Source organism: Dasypus novemcinctus, chromosome 3 (assembly GCF_030445035.2).
Source record: "Dasypus novemcinctus isolate mDasNov1 chromosome 3, mDasNov1.1.hap2, whole genome shotgun sequence".
In the NCBI taxonomy this organism is placed as follows: domain Eukaryota; kingdom Metazoa; phylum Chordata; class Mammalia; order Cingulata; family Dasypodidae; genus Dasypus; species Dasypus novemcinctus.
In genome coordinates, this window is record NC_080675.1 from 5808712 (window position 1) to 5835112 (window position 26401).

A 26401-nucleotide genomic window follows, 5' to 3' on the forward strand; every position below is an offset into this window, starting at 1 on the left:
AAGGCACACAAACCAAAAGCCACGGGGCGCAGTCTCACCTGCGGTGCGGGGTTTTTGACGGAGAAGCCACGGCTAACGCAGATGGGCAAGGAAGGAAAAGAGAAGCCCGCCAGGGCTCGAGGGTCCCCGGGTCCAGCTGGCCAGGACATGCATCCGGGCTGGTCACTGAGAGCCTAGAAGTCAGACCCTCAGGAGAAGGAGACGCCAGGGGGGGACCTGCCCTGGAGCTCCGGGGAGCCGCTGGGGGTCCCCGACGCCCTGGCCCGTGCCAGGCTGAGGACACAGGTAGCAGGGAAAGGGTAAGCAGGCCAGAGGTGGGCACGGCGGCAGACCCTGAGGGAGCCGCAGGTGCCCACGGGGGTGGGCCACGCAAGCCCACCTGTGCGGCAGAGGGGAACCCGGGCCCCAGAGCCTGGCGCTGCAGGCTCAGGGAGGGGCCATCGGAGGGGCTGGCTCAAGGACAAGTCCCTGCAGCCAGCACAGCGCCAGGTAAGGACGGACCCTGGGGCAGAGTCACCAGGTAGAGCAGAGCAGGTGGGCAGCCAGGTGCTCCCTGCAGGTCCCCACCCATCTGTCCTTTGCACTGGACACAGGGTCCAGCCAGGGGGCAAAGGGGGCTGTGCTGAGCCCCTGGGGGAGGAAGGAATCTTCTAGAAGGAGAGGCCCACCCGAGAACACCACCTCAAGAGGGAGGCCCCGCGGCTGAAGCCTGGGGGGGGAATGGAAGTGGGAGCCCCCCAGCTGTCCTGGGTCTTCCTTCAGGGCCAGGAAGCACCCCGAGCAGCTAGAGGACCGGGTGGGAGAGGCAGAGGGGCGTTCAGGGGGCTCTGGAGAGGGGCTGCCCAGAGAGCCCTTCTGGGGTTCCAGCAAAGGCCGGGGTGACCAACAGGTCAAGGAAGGACAGTCAGGCGGCACCCTCCCCTTATCGCCACCCTTCAGAACCAGAGTTCCCACTTCAGCATGCAGGGGTACTCAGGACCCCGCCCCCCACGGAAGCAACCCCTGCCCCCAACCCGGGACAGAGGCCGTCAAGGGGCGTGCTGGGGGGCCGGGGCCCGCCCGGGGCCGGCGTGGAAGGCTCGGTGAGGATCCACTGTTGAACGAGGCCTGGCAGGCGGGCGAGCGGGGGGCGCGGGCAGCTCGGCTCGGGTGGGGACGCAACCTGCGCTCCAGGGGGGCAGCCACCACCCCCACCCTCTGACCTAAACTGCCTGGTTCCCAGGGGGCACCCGGCCCTGGCTGCTGCGTGGGGGCTGCCGAGCCCTCCCGCTAGCTCACCCAGGCAAGCCCACATTCCACATACTCTCAGAGAGTCCCACTTTTGCCAGGCCAGGGACGGGGGGCACCGGAGGAGGCTGGGGTAGACCAGGGGCACCCCAGGAGGGCCAGATTAGGAAAACAGTAGAGGACGACAAAGGGGGGAGGACAGGAGGGAGGGACAGAGGAGGGGGGAGCAGGAGCCGAGGCAGGGGCTGCTCTGGGGTCCCAGGGCCAACCCATGAGGCCCCTCGGGGGCACGTGGAAGAGTTCAGGCCTGGGCTGGGGGGTGGGGGGCACGGGCAACTAAGGGCCATGTCCACCCTAGGTGCTGCCCTGTCCTGCCTTCTGAAGGGGGGGCACCCCTGCATTCAAGAAAGCCACAAGCCGGGCCCCCCTGCCCAAGGCACCACCTTCTTGCTTCCCAACACCTAGGCAGGAGTGGGCTGGGGAGCTGCCTTCCGAGTTTTGCCAGGGTTCCCAGGATCTTGGGGGTGCCCTGATGAGCCAGGAATGAGTGCGAACCCCAGAATTCTGGAAACCGGGAGGGGGTCCTGTTTCCCACAAATGTCCACAGGTGCTGCAGTACTATCAACTAGTAGGGGGCAGCGCCTGCTTTTTAATGATTGACATGAGCAGGGGGGAGGGCCTGTGGCTTTTTTCCTTGCCTTCACAATTTCACTATTTATTGGAAATGTAAAGAACTGCGCTGTCATTAGATTCTCAGATAACTGCGTGGAGGGGAGGGGAACGTTTAGCGGTCCTGGAACAAGTGCCTTAATCTCAACACCCTCCTGGAAGACTTCACCGGGGGGGGGGGGCAGAGGGTCCTCTACTGCTTTCACCCCAACTTGCTCCTCGGACATCCTTCTCTTTTCGGAGGTATGGACTCAAGTTGGCTTGGCCAACTTGGAAAGAGCATCCAGTTCCCAGCCTTGGTGACAGAGTCGTTAAGGGAAAAGAGGTCCCCTAAATTAGCCTGCTCGCATCCACCTCCGTCCTCTCTTCATTTTTTTCCCTTTGGCAGCAGGTCTGGCTGGAGATTGAACCTTGAATTGGAGCCACCCAATCCCGACTGATGGGCCCAGAACTCAGAACAAGGAAGGGCACAACTCCCAGGAAGAGTTTCAGACTGATCTAGAAACCTGCTCTATAGACAAGAGTGGGCAGGCAGACGGGAGAAAAAGGGGGTGCTCTGAGTTCTAATCTCCACCCGGCCTGGCTCTGATGGATTCTGGCAAACCCCATGTCCTCTTTTGAGCCTTGATCTGTCACCTCCCTAGCGGCTGCATGGCAGAGAGGTGCTCCCAAATGGGCTCCTCCCCAGCACCCAGACAGCACCCAAAGCCCAGCCCCGTGCTGCACTGGCCACTTCCTACATCAAGCCCACCCTGAGGAAGGGGCCGCCCCACTGTCCGGCTGAGGAGACAGATGCAGGCCAAATGATTAAGCCAGGGATGCCAAACCAAATGAGAGCCCCTCCCCACGCCTCCTCCTTGGCAGGGGTCTTTTGGGGCATCAGCACCCATCTGTTGCCCCACCCGGCGCTCATCCGCCCTCCATTCATCTTGGGTCAGGTGGATGTCTAGCCCCCCCGGGGGTCCAGGACCAAGGCAGGTGAGCTCAGAGGTGGGGTCCTGGGACCCCACTCTGAGGGAGGGGGACACGAGGTCCCCGGCCCAGCTGCAGCTGCGTGTGGGCCAGACAAAAGCCCCGCGTCCCAGCAGCGCCTGCTCCTCTCCACCCCGCTCGCCGGGCTGCGCTCTGCCTCTGAGGAAAAAAGACCCAGAGATGAAACCTTAGGCGGCCCCAAATCGGGAGCGTGGCTGGGAGCCGCGCCGCCCCGGCCGGGGTCGCCAGGTCACCTCATTATGCTAATCAGTGTGTTTTTCCTCGGCAGACAAAGAAGCCACCTTATGAGCGGAATATTGGAATCCAGCAGCTACCTCATTAAAGCCCACTGCCTCTGCCTTCCACAAGGCCCCAGATTAGCCCTGCGTTCATTAAGGGAAAAAGGCGGAAAGCGGAATAAAACGGAAAACACCGCTGGGGGGAGGGGAAGGGCGCTTTTCTGTCGGCATTCATTCGCCAAAAATGCACCTCGTCCCCCGGGACTCAATCGGCCGCCAGAGCAAGCGGTGGGGAGGCCAGCTGGGGTCCCCAGGGCGTAGGAATGAAAGAAGAGTCGAGGGAAAGGGTTTTAAAAAAAAAAAAACCCAAAACGGGGGCCTTTGATTTGAAAGCTTCCTGGGATCTGTCACTGAGTTAATCAATTTAAACCTTCCTGTTTAGCTCCTTTTAGCTAAGCCAACAGGAGAGGAAACCGCCTCCTGGAGGCATTTTTGTCGAGGTCTGCCTTTCCCACTCTCATTTTTACCCGTAATACTTGCTTTAAAAACATCTTTGCTCACTTCTCTCCCACTTTTTCTTCACCCCACCCTGTCTCCTCTCCTCGGCCCTCTCCGTGCAGAGTTAGGAAAACCTAGCTGGGACTCCAGTGGCCAATTTTCGTGACTCTGTCACCATGCCCCTCGAGCAGTGCCTGTGCTGCCCGTGGGTCAGCTCAACGGGCCTGCCCGCTCCAGGTTTTCGGCTCCATCCTGCAGCTGGGCAAAGGGTGCTGGGAGGAGTTAGCCTACCACGGGCCTCAGCGCACAGGAGTCGGGCCAGCCTGATGGGCGCCCGGCGCAGCGAGACAACCTGAGCACCGGGCAGGTTCCAGGAGCCGGAAGGCCCAGCCGAGCAAGTGAGCAAGTTCCCAGGGCAGACTAAGGAGCGGAGCCAGGGAAGCCAGCAGCGGCCGTGCCCGCCACCGCCGCCGCCGCCGCCGCCGCCACCGGGGCTGGAGCCCCGTGGTCCCGTTGAGTGCCTGTGTCCGTGAGCTGGAGACGTGCCGGCCGGGTAAAGCCGTTACCTGGTGAGCCGTTCAGTGGAGGAGAGAAGTCGGGAGGCAGTGGGTTGAGAAGGAAATTGGAGGTGATGGAGAAGACAGGAAGTGGAGCCAGGCCTTTCGGGAAGATTGGCTGTGAAAGGAAAGAGAGACGGTAGTGGCCAGAAAGGGACAGACGGAGAGGACAGGACGGCCCGGGCAGGCTCAGGCCGAGCAGGGCAGGTGGAGAGAGCAGAGGAAGAACGGAGGATTGGGAGACCCAGGCCCTGACCCTCGCCCCTAAAATGTTGGGGGGATCCCAACCCAAAGAGCCGCTTGACTGCCTCTGTTTCCCTGGGAGGCCAGTGCTCCCCCACCCCGCCCGGTGCCACCAGGGAGTTGTGAGCATCAAATGAAAAGATGGTTGCAAAAGGGCTTTGCAAACTGCAAGGAGCAACCCCAGTGCCCACTCTAATTACTCGCTGCCAGCAGGACGCTCAATTTCCCAGCCCACTCCCATCCTACTGGGCCTGGATTTTCACTGACCATAAATTATTTGTCCTGGACACTGAAGATGTAAAAACCAGTGGTAAAAGCTCCCGCCAGGCTCTGGAAGACAAAAGGTTCCCTTCCTAATAGCCTGGATTAACTCAAAGCAGATCCCCGCCCGTTCCATTTGTCACCTTCCACCTTAATTTGCCACATAATCCAATCAGCCCCTTTCAGACGCCCGGGAGCCATTGTCTCCAATGAGCCGTGCTCCTCTAAAGCGCCGAGGAGTCGTTTTTGTCTTGTCCGGACAAAACTGGTCGGCTTAAAAGGGGACGAAAGAAATTGCTGGTCAAATGAGGACCCCAATTAGCTTCCAAGAGACTGTTTTCATCCTCTTTGTATGGCAAACCCCAGCCTGGTGTGCCCAGCATACTTGTCGGTGCTCCGGAAAATGTTTGTTGAATTAAAGCTGTTTTTATTTATTCTGGAACTTACCTATTGAGCGCAAATGCCCAGAGCACCTACTGGGTGCTCTTAGACAGGGTAAGGCTGGACGTGTGGGCCATGGGGGGACAGCCTTGGGTGTTAAGGATCTTGCAATTTCCACAGTAAGTGACAAAGCACAGAGTAGCTACATGATTTGGTCCTCAAAAGGGGCCTGTAGGGTAGATACGTGTGAGTGTGGTTTTTGGTTTTTTAAATCCCCAGTTAGACCAGGAAAGGAACTGAGACTTGGAGAAGTGAAGCAACTTGTTTAAGGTCACAAGACTATTGCTAAGGTGATGCCAGGACATGTACAGCATTGGGGCACTCCGCCTCCCAAAGACCACCCTGGCAAGTGAGGCCTTCAAACAGACTGCCCCTTGTCAGAGGCCTGATGTGAAATCAAAGCTCCCTCGCTCTAACTCCGAGGGTGCGGTAGCAGCCAACGTGGCAGTGGGGCCTCAGTGACCCCTCCTCTTGGGCAGCAGAGTACAATATCCTGGCACATCGCCCCAGCATCAGCAGCTTCATCCGGGACACAGGGACACAACAGACTCCGTGGAAGGGGGTACCCAGTGCTCACTGGTCCTCTCCCCTACCCCACCCATCTTTTTAAAACTGGTGCAGATCAATACCAAACTGGCCCACATTTGGGAAGGAGGCTGCGTCCCGAGAGTTCTGGAACCTACCACGGCCTAATTCCTTTTCCTGCTTAAGTGAATGGAGCCCCGACCTATGCAGAGGAGGGGGAAGTCTGGAGAGCCGTCCAGGAATGAAGAGGAGGACAAGTGCACGGGCAGGAGAACGACGTGCCTGCCAAACCCTGGCCACCGTGGCCCCCCTCCTCGACACCCAGCCCCAAGCTGCTGCTTCTCATTTGATTCTCACAACCACCCTGGGAGGTTGCTCCGCTTAGCCTCATCCCCCCTTTCTTCCACTCCCCCCGCAGGAGCCAGGGCAGGGCAGGATCAGAGAGGTGGTGCCTGGTGGGCTCATGCTCATTCCAGAAGCCCCCCCTCCCGAGGAGCCACCAGCGTCCTGAGAAGCCCCCCAGAGCCTCCCATTGCAGGCCGTCATAAGGGCAACCACAGGGTCAGCTGTAAAGACGGCGGCCCCCTGGGGAGGGACACACTCCAGTTGGCTGGCACAAGCAGAGACTTAAGAGGCAAGGGTGCACACGAGGGGCACACGGAGGGCCGAGGCCACGGGGCGCGCCCAATGCCCCTCACGAAGGCATTGGTTCAGGCCTTAGCCAGGAGGGCGAGCCGGCCAGCGGTCGGGGGGACGGTCCGGTGGTCGCGGGTCCTCTTCGTCCTTCAGGTCCTGGTCCTGGGGGTCGGCCCGGGGCCACCTGGCATCCTGGAGGGGTGCGGGAACTGCTCCCAGGGTCCTCTGCAAGTGAGCAAAAGTTAGAGTTTCCACCAAAAAGCCCAAGCAAGAGTACACACTACAACCTACCAGACTAAAGACAATTAGAACTAATTACTTAAAAGGTTGTCAGCTACTTGCTAAGGGCCTGGGGGTGGCAGCCTGGGGGGTTGTGCTGCCCTGTGGTGTGTGAAATGCCCCAGGGCCGGGGTGGAGGACTGGCAAGGGAGGGGGCAGCAGGCCCTGGGGGGGCGGTCCTTGAAGAGGAGGAGGTGAGGGGATGAGGGGATGATGTCAGCCCGGAAGGGGGGCGGGTGGCCTGGGAGGGGACTGGCTAAGACCATCCTGTTGACCGCTAACGGCCAGCCCAGGAACAGCAGAGGGAGGGAGGGGGCGGTCAGAGGGAAAGGAAGAGGGCGGGGGAGGGGGCAGGAAGAGGGCGGGGGAGGGGGCAGGAGGGGGGCGGGGGAGGGGGCGGGGAAAGGGGGAAGGATGAGGGGGAAGGGGAGGAAGAAGGGGAGGGAGGAAAGACAGGGAGAGGAGGGAGGAAGGAGGAAGGAGGGATTAGGAAAATGAAGGACGGCGGGGGTGGAGAAACGCGTAGGCGAAATGAGAAAAGGGGCGGGAAGTAAGAGGGAGGGGGTAAGGATCACTTGATTGACAGGGCACAAGTGTGCGTTGGGTGCGCATGCGCACGGCAAAGCCCGGCCGAGCTGGCGGGAACCATTTGCAGGCGCAGACCGCTAGGGGGCGCGCGGCCCGCACCCCGCGCCCGACAGCACCGCCACCTGCCGCGCGCGCCCCGCGCCTCCCGCCCCCTGCCCGGCGCCAGGCCCGCAGCTGCCAGGGGCTCAGCTGACCAGGGCCGGGCGGGGGGCGCCCAACAGGTCCGGGGCGGGCGCGGGGCGCAGAGCCCGCCCCGGCCCGCCCCGGCCCGCCGCACGGGGCCGCTGTGTTCCCCCAAAGCCACGCCAGGGGCCACCTGTGGACGTGGGCTGCCCCCGCGCGCACACACCGAGGGGCTCTTCTGCGCGCCCCCAACCGCGCGAGCCACGTCAGAGGCCTGGGATCAGGGCGATCCGCGCCTGAGGGTCTTCCCGGGCACGCCTGCGCTTCCGACCAGGACAAGCACGCCCCCGCGCGCAGACCCCCGCGCACCCAGTTCAACGTAAAGTCGAGCAGCAGGCCCCGCGCGCAGTCCTCTCTTCCCACGCGTGTCTACAGCCGCGGGACACCTGATGGGCGATACGGTGCCGCTGCAAACTAAGCCGCCCGAACCCCTAAAAGCCCTCGGGACCACGCGCGCCTCCCCCGCTGGCCCCCAGCAGTGGCGCCTCGGTCGCCCCCTGCCTCCTCTGCCTGTAGCGGGACTTGCAAAGCCCCAACGCTCAACTGACCTCTCCGAACCACTCCAACGGGCCACATCTTCCCGAGACCCCAGACCCCAAAAGCGACAGAAATGACTCCTCTGCGGCCACGCTCTGCCACCACACCCCAAGTCACAAAACCAGCGCCGCCCTCTCTGCCCCGTGCGCGCCCGCCTAACCGCTCCCAGCGGCCCGGGGCATCCGAACACATTGCCCCCTCAGGTAAATGCACCCAGGAAATCCCGCGCCGACCCCCTCCAGCAGGAGAACAAAGGCCACCTCCCCTCCCACCCCGCCCCCCAAAATTCCGCAGTGCCACCAGCGCCCTCTGGCGGCCAGCAGGAAAACCGTCCAGAAACCTGCCACGTAGCAAGCCGCTGCCCCCCCCCCGCACCCCCCACAGCCCGCCAACCCAGAGTGAGGAGGGGGCGGCGTGGGAGGGGGGGGGGTGACAGGGACAAAGGAATGGCAAAAGGCCACTTTGCCAAAAGTCGAGAACCCACAACATGTCAGAATCTTCCAGCGACCATCGTGCAATGCTGAAAAGCCCGTCGGCCCCCAATTCCCAGCTCCCAGCTCCCAGAACCCCCCAACACGCCCCCTTTTCTGCATTTCTCTCTTCCGTCTCGATTAGCCTCCCCCAGACCCAAGGACACGGCCTTCTGCCCATCCCAGCCCACCCCCCGCTTCTCTTCGGCCTCTACCCCCAAGTCCTTGCCCACCCACCCCCAAGTGTCCCTTCTCTAAGCAACTGACCCTAGGGGACTCTGGGGCAGGTTTGCACGGGGCGCCATAGTTTTTCACCGCGAAGTGGGTGCTCAGATGATACAGGGCAGGAAATTCACATTCTACATTTTGACCAAAACCTGCCCTGCACTAAGCCTGTGGGTGTGAATCTGGACCCCTCTCCGTGAGAGGGACCCTCCACCCCTCGCGGCCACTAGCCACCAAGAGTCCAGGCACAAATCAGGGGGGCAATTCGCCCAGGAGACCCTTCTCGCGTGGTGTTTGGCTCCCGAATTCCCGGGAAAGCCGAGTGCCTCGGCCGCCATAGCTCCCACTAGGAACGTGGTTCCAAAGGCGGCTTCCAGCGCGCACAACCTGGCGTCTGGACCCCGGTGCCGGCGGGAGGCTGGCTTCCCAGAGGGGTCCACCGGGCTGATTCCTTAATAGCCTCTTAATGTCAGCCCGTGCCAAGACCCTGAAGGCCTGGAGAAGAAGGGGCCCTGATTCCCTCTCCCCCACCCCCAGAAAAGTGTGCCTCGAGGTCCTCCCGTCCTAGCAGGATTCGGGGTACCGACGCTCGGGGGGCCGGGCGAGCGGCGGCTTTCGGGAAAAGGTGCCCGGCATCTTTCTGCTGGTCTAGGAGGACAGGGACACAGCCCGGCAGGGATGTGGTCTTCCTTTTGCACATCCTTCTCGGAAAGGATGGCCCACCACTCACCAGGAGGGGTCCTCCCGCGGGCGCCCCAGCTCCGGCGCTCGTCCCGAGGAGCCGCGGCCAGGGCCAGCAGGCCAGGCGCGCTCCGTCCCGCTCTCCGCCGTCTGCGCTAGGGGTTGGCTGGGTGGGGTTTATATGCCGGCGCAGAAGGGGTGGTCTCTGACGTCAGCGCATTCTGCTGCAATGCGCTCATTTCTCTAAAAGTGATTGGCCGGAAAAATGAGCCCCCCAGATTCTATGACAAATTGCTCTAGCCGCACCCAGATTGCAGCAAAGAAGGGAGGAAAAAATTCTGCCGCAGTGCCCCTCGCCGCCATGACCAACACCCTCTGGTGCGGGCGCTCCTTCCCCGCACCAGCCCCGCTCTGGGGCGCCCGGCGGGTGGCTGCCCGTCGCCGGGAGCTGGGAACCAAGGGGGGTTCTCCCGGGCGGGCGGAGGGGCAAGCTGGGGCGCTGGGAGCAGCAAAGCACACACCTGGGTATTTCGGAGCATCTACCGGAGAACCTGGGCTTGGCGGGAGGACGCGAGGCTGGCTGCTTATCGTCGGAAACCTGAACTGCCCCCGGCGACTTAACGGGTTCCCCACCAAAATGTGTGCGCGCCGCCGTCACCCCGTTCTAGCCCACCCGCCCATTCCTGATTGGTTATCTTTGACCCGCGAGACTCGGCACAGCACCTCGAAATCCAAAAAAAAAAGGAAAGCAAGAACACTGGTTTTCAGGAGTCCCCGACTTTGCGGCTTCCACTGTACCCAGAATCCCTCCAAGTCCCTTCCTCAGCCAGCGCTGGGGTGGGGGCGCCGTTGCCTCCGCGTGGAAGACGCAACACCCCCTAACGGGAGTTGTAAGAAGTAGACAGCCGGGAGCCGTGTCCCTCCCGGGAAAGTACTTGTAAAGGAGGACTGTGTCCCATTTGGAGATGACTGGGGTACCCCCCAAAATTGGGGTGATCTCCCCCGTGCACTTTGAATGAGCACACACACACCCACCGCGCCGGGAAACAGGCAGCGACACATGTTCCTAGGCAGAGCCGCCTCGTGCTCGGAGACTTGGCCCAGGGGCCTCAATCCCTAACAGGTGGTCCCTCCGAGGCGCTGCCCGGCCCTGAGTGGCGAGAGCGGGCAGGGCCGTCAATCAAATGTCCTCTGCAAAGGTCAAACTGCTGCCGAAAGGGACTTAGGATCTATCTTAGGGTGACAGGTGGGCAGCAGCCGGGAGGGCCGGGCTGGGGGGCCTGGTGGCAGAAAAGGGGCGAAGATGAGCCATGGGCCGGGTGGGGCGGGGACTTGGCACCCGCCAAAGGCACAGCTTCCCGCACGTCTTGGGGCTTCGGGGCAGCTTCGGGGCCGCTCCCTCCAGCCATGCTGCGAGGTTCCTGTCCTTTGGACGAGGGACTCCGGGCCCCAAGGAAGGCAGAAAGAGTTGGTTCGAGCCCCCCGAGGGTCCAAGGGCGGTGGCCACTGGCCCTCGGTTCCCAAGTGACACCCAGGTGACACCCAGCCTTGGGTGGCGGGGCTCATGTACAGAACGGTCTGGCTAAGGGAGGGGTGAAGGTCAAAGGGGCACTGCGGGCACATCTCAGGGAGATGTACACGTGTAAAACCCACGTCCAGGAGCTGAAACGTGCAGGCTGCAACGTGCGCGAGGGGCCCAGGGCCCGGCACGCAGGCCTGCAGCGCCAGAAGCGCCCGCGCCAGGCGCAGACGTCAAGCCTCGACAGCCATGGCTCCAGGCAGCCTGCTCTACAGAACGTTTATTAGCCTCGGGCCTAATGCTAGGAAACAGCCGGAGCAGGCGGGGGCCAATCAGCCGCCGGGAGCCCCTGTCGTCAGGCCGCCGCGGCCAATCACACGCCGGCAGCCGCGGTTGCCAGCCTCTCGGGGGCAGAAGCAAGGGGAGCGCATTGTGTGCGGGGCCCCAGCTCGCCCCCTGCGCCTGGCAGAGACCAGGCCATCAGGATCCACGTCATCAGAGGGGCCTGGAAACAGCCTTGGAGACAGCGCTTCTGGCACCAGCCCAGAATCCCAAAAGTTCAAGAGTTGATGCTCTGGGGGAGCCCGGGGACTTGGACGCAGAGCCTCTTGGGGGGCCGTGGAAGGGGAACCCTGCAGACACCCAGTTCCCATATCTTTCCTCCCGGGGGCTGGCTCCCGTCAGGGAAGTCGGGCCTCCCAGGCAAAGGCAGTTTCTCTGCTTTTTTTCTGCGGTTCCCTCAGAGTTTTAACAGTAAACCCCAAGCCACTTTTTCAGGGCCTCACTGACTGGCCAAGTGAAGGACTCTGGGAATTCTGTTTTCCACCCAAGTGCCTGGGGTTTGAATCCCCGCTCTGCTAGCTCTTAGCCGAGGCTGCAGGCCAGGCCCTTCTCCTTTCTGAGCCCCTATTTCCTCATCTGGAAAAGGAAAGAGTTGGACAAGATGGTCCCCAAGGAGTCTTCCAGTCCTGCTTTGCTTGATTTGAATGTATACATCAGGCGAGTCAAATGTCTTCCAGAACATTCTGCATGACAGTAATTAGTATCAGGTGTATCCTGCCGTCCATGTGGTTACTTCATCATGCTGCTTTTCTTTCCATTGTACTTTATTTTAAACAGAACTCCATGGCAACATGTTTATCCAGCTTCCTTTAAAAAAAAGAAAGAAAGAAAGAAAAAGAAAAGGAAAGAGAGAGAGAGAAAAAGAGTTGGAGGGCGAAGGCCAGGAGCAAAATAAGAAGCTGTAAACTCATCTCCACTGAGTATGGTTTAACCACAGTTAAATAAAGTATCCATATGTTTAAATGTTTTTGTTAGCTTTCCTGGAGCTCAGAACCTAAATTTTTAAATATTTATTGGTCCAAAGCGAGGGAAGAAGTTTCTGCAGGAGCCAAACCGATGGCAATATTTGGATCAGAGCCGCTTTCTGCACAAACCGTGCCCTGCACGCTCTCCTCGCCTGGAGAGGACAAGTGAAGGCTCAGATCCCTATTGATAGGGGAAAACCAGCAAGGAGGGCCAGGACTGAGAAAAGAAGCGCTTTCTCTCCATGCACGCCCAAACCTGGCCCTGCTGGAGAATCGTGAAGGAAAGCCAGTGTCCCAGCCCCGCGGCTCAGCCTGCTGCCGCTCCTGCTTTTTTTTTTTTCACATAGATTTAATTCAAAGCACACATTTTTCTTCTTTTTTTAATTCATACTTGGGAACCCTCAAAAGCCGTGTGAGCTGTCTCCTGCCCACATGTACATACTTGTGGGCAAGTATACAACCGTCCTAAGATTCGGCCAGGAGACGAAGACAAGGTCTTCCTATATCACCCCCTCAAGCATGGGTGAATGTGCTCCCTTCTCCAAAGCCATACTGATGGCTTCACAGAAAGCCCTGCTAGCCAGGCCTCCCCAGGCTTCCAGGTACCCCTACACCGGCAGTGCTCCCAGCAAGTGCTCTTTGGCCCTCTCCTCAATGCCCCAAGAGGGATGCTCCATAGCTAATGCGCCTTCACCCACACAGCATCTTCTAACACCAGCCCTTCATAATGCAGACTCCCCAAATACATGATCCTGCAGCCTTCTCCCATTTTCCCCATACCCCTCAGCCAAAGCCAGAGAGACAGCGGGGCATCTGGTTGTTGTTGTGGGGTGAGGGAGCCTGGCATTGTCAGGTACAACCCTATGCCTCCTATAAGGCACATTCTGGGCGTCCAACGGTCAAGGATTTGGGGGGTTAACAAATAAACGACAGCCTCATCTTCTGAGGCCCTGGAATTGGCAGCAGCTCTTCTAGAACACGCACGGATGGGTCTCTCTCGTGCCAACAGTCCTTCAGGAACGAGATTTTGCCTTCAGAATAAAGTCTGACCTTCATGTTATCTTCATCTTTAGTTTGAACTTCAAGGCCTTGCCCAAGGGGCTCATTTTTCTACTTCAGGTCGCTTATCCAATCACAACCCACAGCCACAAGCCCTACCAGTTGGATGCCTGGGGTCCCTGCCACGTGGCTGCCTATGTATGCCCTTCTGGATTCTTCCTGCCCAGGACCCCAACATCTGGAGCACTGTCTTCTGGGGTGCAGCCCCAACCCTGGCATAGAAGAGTTTGCCAAATCATAGATACCACAAGACAAATACAATTCAGTCCTTTTCACAGAAAGCCAAGGATAAACGTTACTTCCTCATGCGCACGGGGCTTCAAGACAGCACAGCCTTGAGTACTGAGCTAGCTAAACCTCTGGCCATCATCACTGGCCAACAGCAAACCAACAGCAAATGTTCAACAATATATAGCTCCCTGGTTTCTCATCTGATTCTGGGGGTCCACAGAAGGTGGGAGAGGGGATGGGCATTGCTCTTATGCAATACTTCTCACAACTCAGACCAAGGAGAAAGAGCTGGAAGGTGCTACATCAAAATGCTAACATTCGTTGTTCTGGGTGAAAAGATTCTGGGTGATTTTTCTTTCTCTTTACATTTTTAAAATGCAGTAGTCCCCATGGACTGATCATTGGGCCTCTTCTTTAGGGGCCTCAAATGTAAAATTATTTTCCGGTGAGTAGTTAAAAATCAAGAAGCTCAGAACTGCTCTCCTACTTAGCACCAGGCACAGTTCCTGGACTGAGGCAAGCCTGTGTGGGCAGTGGGCACGGGGGGTGTTGGGGGCAGCCACACAGCCATGCCAGACTTCTGCAAGGGCTCCCCTTGCCATAGGGGGCAAACAAATTCCAAGCTGCTAAGAGGAAAAAAAAAAAAGTGAACTTTAAGGGTTTCATTCCTCCAGGAGGGACCTAGAGATTTCCATTTATGGAGGGACAGGGCAGGCCAAGAACGGGGGTCGCGGCAGAGCCCGCCACTGCCACGGGTCGGGCTTTCACAGTCACATCCTGACATTGGGAGGAGGCAGCCACGTTGGCCACCCCACCCCCAGCCCAGCCCCTCGGCTTTGGGCACCCGCCAGCCCCAGATTCAAGCAAGGGGTTTTCTTGGCCCAATTCCATGGAAATATTTCCTTCGGTGAAGCAAAGAACTGCTTCATTCAACTGCCGGCGGCCAGGGAGGGGGCGGCTCTCTCCCTGTTGACAGAGAACTGCCGAGGCTTGGGGAGGGACGCGGAGGGGAGAAAAAACGTCTTCCAGGTAGAACAGGACTGGAAAGTTTGCTTTAAGAAAAAAAACAACCCCGAGAAGATTGCTGACAGTTAAAAAATTGCCACCCCACCCAAGCTCCAAGAGAAGACATTTGAACTAGATTTCGGAGAGGGCTAAGCGCGGGAGCGGGCCTTCTCACGTCAGCGGGAGGGCGCCCCTTCTGGGCACCCTTTCAGTTTCAACATTCAAGGTCTGCCTCGCGCTGGAGCCCGGAGCCGGCCTGCCTGGCCAAGCCTGGTGATCGATGCGTCTCCACGCTAACCCAGAAGCCACAGGCTCACACGTGGAAAGTCCACCGTGCCCAAGAGGCCATGGGTGGGTTTCCAGGGCGCACATATTTCTTCCTTGCTGACCCTGCATTTGCTGAAGCCCGGGTCACAGCTTGTTTGGGGAAGGGGAAGCGCCCCAGACATATGGGCCGCCAGTCCCTTAGCTTTCACAACCCCAGAAACGCCCAGGCTCTGGTGGCTTACTCTGGGAGACAGGCTCAGGGCCTTATCTGCAGTTGAAAGGGGAGGAGGGCGTGCAAGGAAGCGGGAATGAGGCAGTGTCCCGTCCAGGGGATATACTGTCCTGGAGATAAAGGAGCAGAGAAAGGAAGTGACGCACGCATGGGGCCCAGGCTGGCTAGGGCCGTCTCTGTGCAGGCGCCCTTGCTGCAGAGTTGGCCGCGCACACGTGACCCTCAGGCACAAGGTTGCAAACGCACACGCTGGCCTTCACACTCTGGCCTCCGGGGGGGACCAGCGGTCCCCCCGGGGGGCTTGAGCGTCGGGTCCTGCTGTCGGGTTCCCGGAGGATGCGAGCCCACTTTGCTGCTCGGGTGGTCCTGGGCTACTCGAACCTCTCTAGCCTGGTTCTCCTTATCTGTAAAGTGCGGATGACGTGCCTCCTTCAACTGAGAACAGTCGAAGGGGGCGGCGGCGGCGCCCGGGCGCTGCATTCGCTCCCGGCTCCAGCTGTGTGACACGGGTTGGGCGCAGGGACTCTCTGGCTTCCTGTGCTGTTTGCACTTCTTTTATAAGAAGCATACATTTATTTGGCAGTTTAAAAAAACCGAATCCAGTGTATCAGCGTGGTCGGCGAACCAAGGTCTGGGGCCCTGGTGGCTTCCTTCCGCTCTCACGGAGGCGGCTGGGCTGGGAATGTGCCCTCTCCCAGTGCCCCCGGAGCTCGTCGACGGCCCCTGGGCCTTCCTGGCCTGGGCCCTGCCAGGCTCAGGAAGGAAAGGGAAAAGAGCCTCTCCGCTCACGGCCTCGTGGGCTCTCTGTGTTCAGGGCTGCCCCCCCACCCCGACCCCCCCCCCAAGCGCAGACCCAGAGGGGAGGCGGGGTGTTTGAGAACTTTGAAGGTGGACCGCCCCACTGGCATGCTGAGTCCACCACGTCCCAGCAGCTCGACTCTGGGGGAGCCCCTGAGGCCACCCTGTGCCTCGGTTTCCCCATCTGTAAAATGGGGCTAATAATGCCTGACTCCTGGCATTGTTGAGATGGCTAAAGGCCGGGCGCCACCTCTTCTGCAGGAACACAGAGCAGGGATATCTTCACTGCAGCCTCCTGCTTGGAGGAGCAACTCCAGGCCTGGCAGGCAAGAGCTGGGACCTCTCAGTCCTCCATAATCGGCCCCTTCCTGGGGATGCCGGGGCAGGGCCGGCGACACAGCTGCCCGCAGGGGCCCAGGCCCCCAGTACGCCAGCCCCAGCTGCACGCCACATCTCACAGCCACCCCAAAGCTTCCTTGCATGCCACCGGGGTCTCTTACCACCCCTCGGGTCCCTGAGGGTGACTGCGGGCCACGGAGGCTCTTTTCAGGCCACCCCAGGCCACCGTGGGTCCTGGAGTTTCGCCCCATCTGCCAAGTCACCCGGCTTAGGCTGTGCAAATGCGGCAGGGGCCCTGGGAGACCCCAGCTCAAACGTTCAACATACCCTTTAGGTGTTTGCGGAAAGGATGAGCTTAGAGGCGCCTGCCTCTAGGTAAACGGAGCTGCCCTCGCACATTTGATGATAAAGTAAAGCAAACAGAGGCTGCCTTTCAAAGGCCTGCCGTGGTCCCACCCGCTCCCAGCCTAGAGACGCCTTTGCCAACTCTGGGGGGCGGGTAAGGGGGGCTCCTGGCAAGGAAGGAGGGCACTGGCAGCCTCTGGGACCCACTGGCCCTTTGCAGAGGGTCCTGCCCATGTCCTCCCTCCCACCCCACTCCCCGAGCCTCGGGATTCTCCTCTGCAAAAATATGAAGCTTCATACTCCTGCCCCGGGATTGCTCTGAACACGGAATAAAACTATTTTTAAAAAGGCTCCTGCATTGTTTGATAGACCAGGGAACCCACAGCTGGGGAGGAGGGGACTCTTCCGAGCAGCTGACACACAAGTTATCCCCTTCCCAGGATCTGGAGGGGCTCGGGAGCCAGGCCGGGCACGCTTGGAACTGGCCTCCCCCAATATACACCTGTGGAAGGCTTGCTTCGTTAGCCTGAGGTCTGCCAACCTTTTTAAAAGAGAAATCCCAGGTGATTTTATTCGTGGACTCATCCATCCATTTTGAGAAGCCTTTCCTGGGTGCCCGTGGCTAGCACCGTTTTAGGTGCCAGAGGCTAAGAGAAGACCCCTGTCTTGCAGAGCTCAGAGCCAACAAGGGGCCCGGGCTGCTCCCTTCTGCTCTCAGGGGGCACAGTTTGCTCAGCCAGGGACCCTACCTCCCTCACCAGGAAGACAAACCAAGAAGTGGCAAACTGTCTTTCGGCAAGAAGGGAGCGCCGAGTGGGAGGCCGAGATGCCCATGGAAAGCTGGCACCTCCTGCCCGGGTAGGAGTATTAGGAATTCTGCTTTCCCGAAAGTCTGGCCTTATGTACATTTCCCAGAAATTCTCACTGTTTATACTAAGGGGCCTCCCCAGAGCCGAAGTAATTCAAATCCTGTTTTCTGCTGTAAGTCACTCTGGCTGGCTCGGGGCACCGACATCTCAGAACGTATGGCCACGTGGCTGCCCCCAGATCCAAGCAAAACTGGCTGGCTGGCGGCGGCAGTGGCGGCCAGGCTCCACTCGCAGCCCCAGCCCCCTGCTCTGAGGCTCCGCCGGGGGGCCCCGGCGCGACTGGAGGGGCCCTGGTGCTGAGGTCCTACAGCGGGCAGGGGGCTTTCTATGAGCTGCTGGGGAGGAAAGCCAGAGGGATGAGAGGGTGGGGGGCTGGGGTGCCGGCTGCCCTGGGCAGCCCTGAAGCCCCCTCTGGGCTCGGCCTCTCCGGGATGGGTTTCTGCAGCCCACCCAGCCTGCCCGAGGGGAGTCAGAAGGTCCCCCCAGCACACTCCTCCTCCTCGGGGCTGGAGACATGCTGCTGCCCCGCCCAGCCTGGGAACGGCTGTGAGCAAGGAGAAAGGCTCTAACTCCTGGGAGAAGCCCTTTCCGTTTCCTGTGCCCCCAGACCCAGTGGCGTCCGCTGATAATCAGGTCATTGTTGGATTTGTGTCATACATAAAGAAGGGCTTACTGGAAAACAAAGGCTCCCAACACACATCCCACAATGCAGAAGAAGGGGCAACAGGTGGTGGAGGCCCTGGCGGACACACTCACCGGGGCTGTGCCCCCCGCGGCCACCCAGGGGGCTCCAGGGGCCTGGAGAAATGGGGCTCCCATGCGTGAGGGGCAGAGGGCACTCCCTGACCCGGGGTCCCAGGAGCCCCCCCGCCCCGACATCAGGCCGGTGGTCTGTACACCCCAACAGTAGGCTCTCTCCTTCCCTGGGAAGGCCCCTCCTGCCCCCCACCCCCCGGGCACCAGCCCAGGTCCGCACAGTTCACCGTCTATGAATTAGGAGCCTGATTTGGGGTCCAGGAAGGCAGCCCAGAAGGCGGGGCCTGCCTCTGCCCTCCCCACCCATGAGATGTGTAAGGGTCTGTGTGTGAGCAAGAGGCAGGAAGCCGCTTAAACTGCAGCCTTCCCCCCAACAGCCCCCTCGTGCAGCTTGCCGAGCTGGGGGCTGGGGGTGAGAGAGGGCCGGGGCTCTTGGCAGAAGTCGCCATGTCACTGCCATGTGTTGACGGTTCCACTGTGCCTGTGTCTAGACCCCCGATGGAAGACAATGGAAGGCAGAAAAGCAAGAAGCCACGGCTTCACATCTGCTCTGGGAGCCCCTTGGATCGAGCGAAGATGGCCTCATTCCTGGCAGGCTGGGACAGCTCTGCAAGCGGGAGCCTCAGTTGGGCGGAGCACGGAAGCAGAGCTGCGTTCAGCACTTGAACTCGTGCTCTCTCTAAAGCAAGCAGTCCCAGGCCCTCCTGCTGCAGCAAGACTGTGTGCCGAGGCTACTCCTGCGTTCTGCCCTTGCTGGGCCAAGTTCAGCTTTCGAACCGTTCAGCAACCCCTCACCCCTGTAGCCAGCGGTGTTGGCCAAGGGAGGCAGGGTACAGGGTCCCAGACGGTTTTGGGGTCCTCCCATGAGGAATCTGCAGACAGCTTCATTTTGACTGTGTCAGAATGTCCCCCACCCAACTGTTCTCTTCCCTAAGCTGTACATTCTTTTACGAAACCATTTCCCAGAAGATTTTACAAGACTTATCAGAAAATGCCTCCCCACCCCACCAAACCCAGATAATCCCGGCAAATCTGTTCTATATGGGCAGGGCGACCTAAATGTCTACGACCTCCCTAGAGGGGATTTGGCGGCAGAGACCCGAAATATTAATTAATGCCCAGGCATCTCAGCTGGGCCATGTGTGTCCTAGAAATGGTTGCTGCAGAAGTGATTGCACAAGTGGTCAGAGCAAGGGTGTCTGGCGCCACGCGGACGGTCTGCAAATGCAAAACATGGGGCGGGCACTCAGGGCCCTTTCCACCCAGGAGCCATCTGCTCTGTCACTCAAGAGGTGGGTCCTTGATCACCCCTGCTTTGCAGTTGAGGAAACTGAGGCGCGGAGCTGTGGCCAGTGAGCAGCAGAGCTGGGGCGTGAACCGGGGTCCATGGTGCGCCGAGCCACAGAAAGCAGAGCAACAGGAGGCAATTCTCTGCCCGCCTCACCCACTGGGGCAGGGAATGCACAAAAGTGTATCCAGCTCTCTCCCTACGAGGTGGCAGAGAACCCCAAAGGGAGTTCGAGTTCAGCTGGGCACAGCCTTCCCATCTGGAAGTTGCCTTTCTCCCTCCAGGGGTCATCAGTCCAGCAGGGTCTCCCAGACAGACACGGGGCATCCCTGCACCCCGCCTGTACCCCGGTGTTGGGACTCCACATGCAGATCCAGTCGCCGTAGACTCTCAGGGGAGGCATCTCAGGGTGGTTCTCCCACTGGGGAGAAAGGCCTGGAGCGATGTCCACCCGTCCCTCCGGCCAATGCCCAGGGAGGGCCCGGCAGGCTAGCAGGGCCACCGACCTTGGCAGCGAGACGGGTGGGGGCAGCCCAAGGAACCGCGGGCACCGCCGTGTGTGCCCAGGCGACCCACGGTGCTGCGGGAGCCGGCTGCCGCGCACCATGACCAGTGCGCCCAGGGGTCCGGGTGCCCCTGCCGGTGCCGCGAGGTGCCTGGCACAGCGACCTGTGCCTGTGGCCTGGGGCCGTGTCCCTGCGCACCAGATCCCCCTGAGCCCCCAGCCCCCGGAACCGCTGGCTCAGAGACTAGACAGGAAACTGTCCCAAGGACACATTCCCACATCACAAAGTCCCCTTTCTGTTTGCGCAGAGGGTGAGCTTGGAGGGCGTGCAGGGCCCGCCAGGCTTCGGGCAGCCCCCGGGAGGACCCGCAGGACCCAAACCTGGGGGAGGGGCTCCGAAGCCCAGAAGCCGCCTCCCCAGTCCCCCCAGTGCCTGGAGCTGCGCCGAGGGGAGGGGGATGGGCAGGCTTCCAGCCGCCCCTCCCCCAAGGCAGACAGAGTCATTTACAAACTAGCAGGGCCGGCGGGCGCGGGGGTGGTCTGCCGAATTCAGCATCTCCCAGTCCTCTTAAAGGAACAGAGCACCCAGCGGGAGCCGCGCGGACCCCGTCCCCCGGGGAGCGGGCTGGGAGCTGGGCGGGCGACAGGCTGCCTCTGGGGCCCGAGGAGGGCAGGAAGGCTCATCCAACGTCACCCAGAAGAGGACTTTTGGGGGTCCCTGGGGAGCCCGTGCAGGCCTGTTGCACTTTATTGAGATTTCCGGGATTGCAACGGGGGGGCCTGGCGTTGCCGTCCTACCACCAAATCCTGCCCCGGGGAGCCTCCATTCTCCACTTTTCCCCAGGCCCCAGCTCTGCTTTGTCGGCAAAGACAGACGGCCCTGAGGGATGGAGGTGTTGGGAGAAAGGACCTCAGCAGCTGGGGCCTGGGAATGGAGAGGGTGGTCCGGGCACCCCCGGCAGGGCCCAGCAGAGTGAACAGGTCACGTGTCAACGGGCGAAGGTCAACTATGGGAAGGGCCCTGTTGAGGGTTAACTGGGTCCTCCCTTGCCTCGGTTCACCCATAGGGCAAGAGGTCTGGGCAACCCCAGAGAGCCCGACCCCACCAAGGGACACCGCTGCATCGAAAGCCTCCTCCCAGGGCGCGATGTGGGCCTGGGGTCCCCCGGGGGCTCGGGCGTCTTCCGTCTCCTGGCCATCTGGTTGCCCTTCCGAGTCGGCTCTCTGGGGAATCGATCCTCCTCCTGAGCGTACGACTTTGGGTCTAGGAAACACCCAACGTCTTGCATCTTCTCCTGGGACTAGAGCTGCCCAGGCAGTTGTGGGCGCTGTGGGGATGGGGGCCGGGCTGCAGCACGTGACAGCACAGCACACACCTGCGGGGACCCCGCACCCCCCAGCTCTGCTCTGGCAGCACGGCGGAACCATAGACACCTGGGGAAGTGAGGCGAGCCTGCGCTGCCCTTCCCCCTCCTGACCCCGCCACCCTCTGGCCTCCAGCGGAGACTTCCGGGGCTGAGGATTGCGCCAATTCACTGGCAAACAGGAGCCTGGGGGGAGGGTGGAGCCAGCAGTAAGACTCAGTTTTCGAAAAGTAGGCCGTGGCTGGGGAGATGCGGGACAGAGGCCTGGAACATTTTCCGCAGTAACCGCCAGGTACCCGCACTGAAAACCTGAGAGCGGCGTCCCCGGCAAACCGTTAGCGAGGCGCGGTGACTGCGGCGCTGGGGACCGCGTCATGCAAAGGGCCGGGACCCAAGGGGACCCGGGTAAACCCATCGTGGCGGTCACAGCACCGCAGGATCCAGGGCTGCGGACCACGGGCCACTGGCGAACCATGGCAGCCCCAAAGTCCCATACCTCTACGCAACCCCTGTTGGGGACATGGGACACAAATCACCCTGTCCTCCAAGCTGCCTGGCAGCCCGCCTCCGCAGCAAGGCCGTCTCTCTTTGTCCAAAAGGTATCCAGTGGTTTGGGGGAGAATCTGCAGGTGGCAAATCTTTGCAAAGTCCCCAAAACTCCATCCCATGGTCCTTGGGGTTACAAGGAAGAGGTGGTGAGGAGGTGCCATTCTTGGGCCAACCCAAGCCTGAGGGCACTTGATCGGCCCCTCTGCTCGGAGGAGGGAGACATTTGCAAGACAGTAAGGGGAGGGCTGACCCCTGGGGGTGGGGGGGATCTGGATGCCTTTGGCCTCTTCCTCTTAAAGGAACCGCTCATCTCCAGCAGGCTTTAAGGAGTAACTCTCAGCATGGAATTTACCAAGTCCCCTTGGGGAGGGGTTGCAATTGCTCTCAGTCCTTCCCTCCTCACTCCAGGCAGGAGACCCACAAGAGCAGCCCTCAGACCTTTGGGAGCGCTATTTAAAAGTCTGTCTATGCATCTTTTTCCCTCCGACCGACCCGGGGCAATCCCTCCAAGGATTAGAGATTCAAGGAAACGCTGGCTAATCTGGTAAATCGTGGTGAACCGCGACCCGCGGAACCGCGGGCCTGGGGTGGAGGGATGTGGGGGTGGCAACCTCGGTAAATGGTGCAGGACGACAGTACTGGGAAATGCGGGCTGCTGGCGAGCCACGAACCGCGGAACCCTGGCGAACCACGGGCTACCAGCGAACCACGGGCTATCGGCGAACCACGGGCCACCGGCGAACCGCGGGCCACCGGCGAACCGCGGGCCACCGGCGAACCGCGGGCCACCAGCGAACCGTGCACCACTGGCGAACCGCGGGCCACCGGCAAACCATGCCCGGAATACCAGGTGGTGAACCGTGGCCGAGGGAAACCTCTTCTCACAGACCTGCAAACTTCTTGCAATCCCCAGGGTAGGACCTGGGGCGTGAAAATTCACCTCGCTTCTTAGCAGCCTGATGTTGCACCTCGCATACTAGGAGGTCTAAAGGAACCCTGCAAGTGACAAAAACTCTTCAGGGACCACACAGCTCAATTCTAGAGTCCCCAAGACTGACAAAGGAAGGGACCAGGTCTGCTCTCATCTTGGGGGGCACTTTGCAGGTCCCAGAGCCCTGGCAGACTAAGCTGTCACCAAAGGCACAGGGGTTGGTGCCTCCGAGGAGAAAGGGTCTCCAGCCTGGGCAGGTCTTCTCTCCTTAAAAGGGCAGAGGAGCCCCAGGCAGGCAGTGAGGGGGCGGCTCTGAGGTGACATTCCAGGGAACGCCTGGGTTTTGGAGTGACGCTGGGTAAGTCCTTCTGGCTAAGTCGCCCTCTCTGGACCCATCTGGTCAAGTACATCTCACCCCCGCCCCATGCTGTGTATCAAAACTTCTGGGGAAAAAAAATAATAATTTTGGGCATCCTAAAGGGACTTGGCCCCAGCACACCACTAAAATGCTTGGTGCTTCCACAGACCTTTACATTTACTCAACGCACCAGGCTCAGGATGCGGGTGTCCTCGTCTCCAGTTTTGTAGGATCTCAATATTGGTTGCCACCTACCTGGGGAAGGCTGGGGCCACTGAAACTCTAGGTAAAAGACCCTCGGGGGTCTTCCCCTGGGTGAGCAGTGTTTCTCTGCCTTGGGACCAAGGTCCACAGCAACTTCCGCCCCAGCCACTAAGCAAATGCGGGCGCTGTCTTTAGCTGATAGCACAGGACACACTCATGGTCAAGGCCGCAGGGCTCTGGTGAGCCGCGAGCCACCCCATGGGATCCTACGTGCAGCCGGCATTGGGGAGCCCGGCGGTGGCAGGACGGTCAGCGCCAAACCACAGGAGCGGCCCGGGTGCTTCGGGCCACCACCCCCGGCGCACCGCAGCCCAGGTACAGGCGAACCAGGCACCGCCGGGTTGAGCGAGTCACTTCCTGAAATTGCCAATTTGGGGGCAGGGGCCTTCTCCAGGCAGCCCCCCACCCCATGACAGGGCAGAGGCCCTGAGTCCGCCCCTCTTTTTGGGTGAGGAGCACCAGGTGGTACTCGGGGTAAACCCTGCGGGTTCAGAGATTCCTGGAAGACCCTACAGCCCAATCCTCAGAATTGGAGGAGGGGTTTGTTTTACAAACTTGCCGGAGCTAGCAGGGTCCCTGCCAGTCCTCGGGAATTATCCTCTGCTTAAAGGAACATCTGAGAGCAGCCCCTTCCACCGAAAACTAAAACAATAACAAAACACCTTCCCCAGGGCCATTTGCTTCCAGCCACTTCCCAGACCCAGCCAGCACCGTGCCTCAGCCCAGGCGGGGAGGGGGAGCCTGCAGACCCCTGAGGCTGGGACGGTGGGTGGGCACAAAGCTGCCTTCTGGGGCCCTGGGGGCGGGCCTGGAGAGGAGGACTCTTTGGGGGTTCCCAGGCCGGTGGCCCTGCCCACTCTTGAGTGGACTCTTGTCCCCCAGCCTTCTTTCCTCTGGGTCCCACAACGGGCCCCTGGAGATGTGTTCTTGCTCTCCCATTTCAAAGAGGCCCAAGCCAGAGAAGGAAGGCTCCGGCGTCCACAGTTGGGGCGCTCGGGTTGTCACCCAGTCTTGTTACCATCCCAGGCCCCTCGCCCTGCGGGGGAGGTGGCATTGGGGTGCAGGAGCCGGGAGGCAAAGGCTGGGGAGGGCTCAGCCCCAGGAATGATGGGGTGCGGGCAGGGGACACAGCCCTTGTTTGAGAAGGGGCATGGCAGGGCCGAAAAGGTTGAATTTTCTGATGAGAATTGTACCCCTAACCACAGAAAGTTCTTTGCGAGAGAAAATTCCACTCTAAGACTGCAGTGGCACCGTCCAGCTCCTCCGGAGCGCCGGTCAGAAGCCCCGCGGGAGCCAGGTGGCCAGGACTTGGCCAGTGACGAGCCTCCAGGGACCCCGAGACTCCCCGGAGTCTCCCCGAGTTAATTCTCTCCCAGCGGTCAGGTGCTGTCGTAACCACTTAACCTTGACAACAACTATGGGGCTAATTCTTGTGTCCTGTTTTTAAAAAAAAGAAACTCAGAGACCACCGAAGGCTCGGGTGTGGGATTGGGAAGTTCACCCACTTTCTTACCCCTTTCCACTCTCCCTCCCCATCCTCCAGCCCTGGGGTACCCCCAGTCCTCTTGGGGTTTTTAGAATTCCAGGGGATGGCTTGAAGGCATTCCCACGGGAAGGCGTCCTTCTCTTCTCGGGAGAGCCAGGGTCAACGGTTTTAGGGCTCCCCCTCCGGGGAGGATGACTGGGGGAAGGCTTTCCTTTCCCCCTCCCAGATTAGTTTTGGAGGGACGGTGGGCCGGAGGATGAGCCCCGAAAGGGGGCCGCGGGAGATGCAGCACCCCCAAAGGAGCGTGCCCGCCCCCTTCCTCCATGCAGTCTTCCGTGGAGCAGAAAGAATGGTTGAAACTGGTTTTGCCTCCAGGGTCCCCGAGGGACTCTGCAGCAACCAGTTCACCCAGGGTGAAGGGAGGGGCAGCCGTGTCCAGTGGAAAGCCAGTGGACAAGCAAAGGGGCGGGGCCGGGGGTCTGGCCACGGTAGGTCCCGGGCTCCTGGCTCCCACCCTGGATCTGCCCACTCCTCTCTCTTGGGGCCAAGCCTTGCTGCCCCGTTGGCTCAGATTGGGGAATGCCAAGGCAGGGCTGGAGGCCGTCTGCCTGGAGCCTCCCGGAGAGCAGGGTGGGAGCAGAGCCCTGCAGTGGCCTGGGGTCTCCTGGGGAAACCACAGGCACCTCTGAACACCGGGACTGGCCTGGGACAGCCTTCGTGGCCCCAAGAGGGTTTTTCCGGTGGGGTCAAAATGGCCTCGGGCCTGAGGGAGGGTCTTTATCCTGGGTGGGCGGGCTGAAATCTGCCTGGGTCCCAGCTGCCCTCGGGGCCCTCCCAGGAATGAGGCTACACCCCAACAAAAGGGTTTGGGGGTCCTCAGCTGTAGGGGTGCTGGCTGGCCCTGAGCAGGCTCTGGGTAAAGAGCCACGAGGGGTCCCGCGTGGAGGAGCCCAGAGCCACAGACCACCGGAACCTGAGCCCGGAAGCGGCAGGACGGGGCGGGCATTTCTGCTTTTTACCACTCATTAAGAGGCCCGTAGTAGTATCTCCTCGAGGTTTTAAACTGGCATTTTCCTAATAAATGAGAATGTTGAGCAGGTGTTTGGGTGCTGCTTTGCATAAGTGGTGAAGTTTGCTTCAGGCTTTTGCCAGCTCTTTGAGTCATTTGTGTCTTATTAAGCTCTGAGAGTCTTTAGTCTGAATACAAGTTCTTATTCAAATACATGCTCTGCAAATATTTCTACCCTGTGTGTGACATGTCTTTTCATTCTCTTAAAAGGGCCTTTTGAAGAGAAGTTTTCAATTTTGATGAAGTCCAAGGTATCAATTTGTTCTTTTATTTTAAACCAAGGTCCCAAATATTTTCTCCTGTGTGTTCTAGAAGTTTTATAGTTTTAGGTTTGACATTTGGGTCGGTGAGGCATTTTGAGGTAAGTGTTGAATTTGGTGTGCAGGATGGATTAGAGTTTTGGTTTTTGGTTTTTCTCGATTGTTCAGGACTGTTTGTTGAAAAGACTGCCCTTTCTTTACTGACATGCCTTTGCATTTTTGTGAAAAGTTGGGAGAATATATACACGTGGGTCTTTTTCTGGACTCTTCTTTTCCATGGATCAATTGTGGTCTCTCTTTTTGCCCATGCCACACTGTTCTGATGACTGTAGCTTTATAGTAAGTCTTGAAATCAGAAAGTGTTAGCCT

At 60.0% G+C, this 26401-nt stretch overlaps 1 long non-coding RNA gene across 7 annotated transcripts in view; it reads right to left on the reverse strand.

Annotated features, from left to right (window-relative positions):
* LOC101429800 (uncharacterized) overlaps window positions 1–10022 on the reverse strand; it is a 31787-nt gene extending 21765 nt beyond the window's left edge. For 2 of the 7 annotated variants that reach the window (XR_009184401.2, XR_009184398.1), the window contains exons 1-2: window positions 9281–10022; window positions 39–6493 (exon numbers count right to left, since the gene is read on the reverse strand). This is a non-coding gene — a long non-coding RNA (uncharacterized lncRNA). Of the gene's footprint in view, window positions 1–38; window positions 6494–6587; window positions 6607–9280 lie in introns of those variants that run through there. The other 5 variants (XR_009184395.2, XR_011648260.1, XR_009184400.1 and 2 more) reach the window with 4 other exon arrangements.
* Window positions 10023–26401: the final 16379 nt, after the last annotated feature.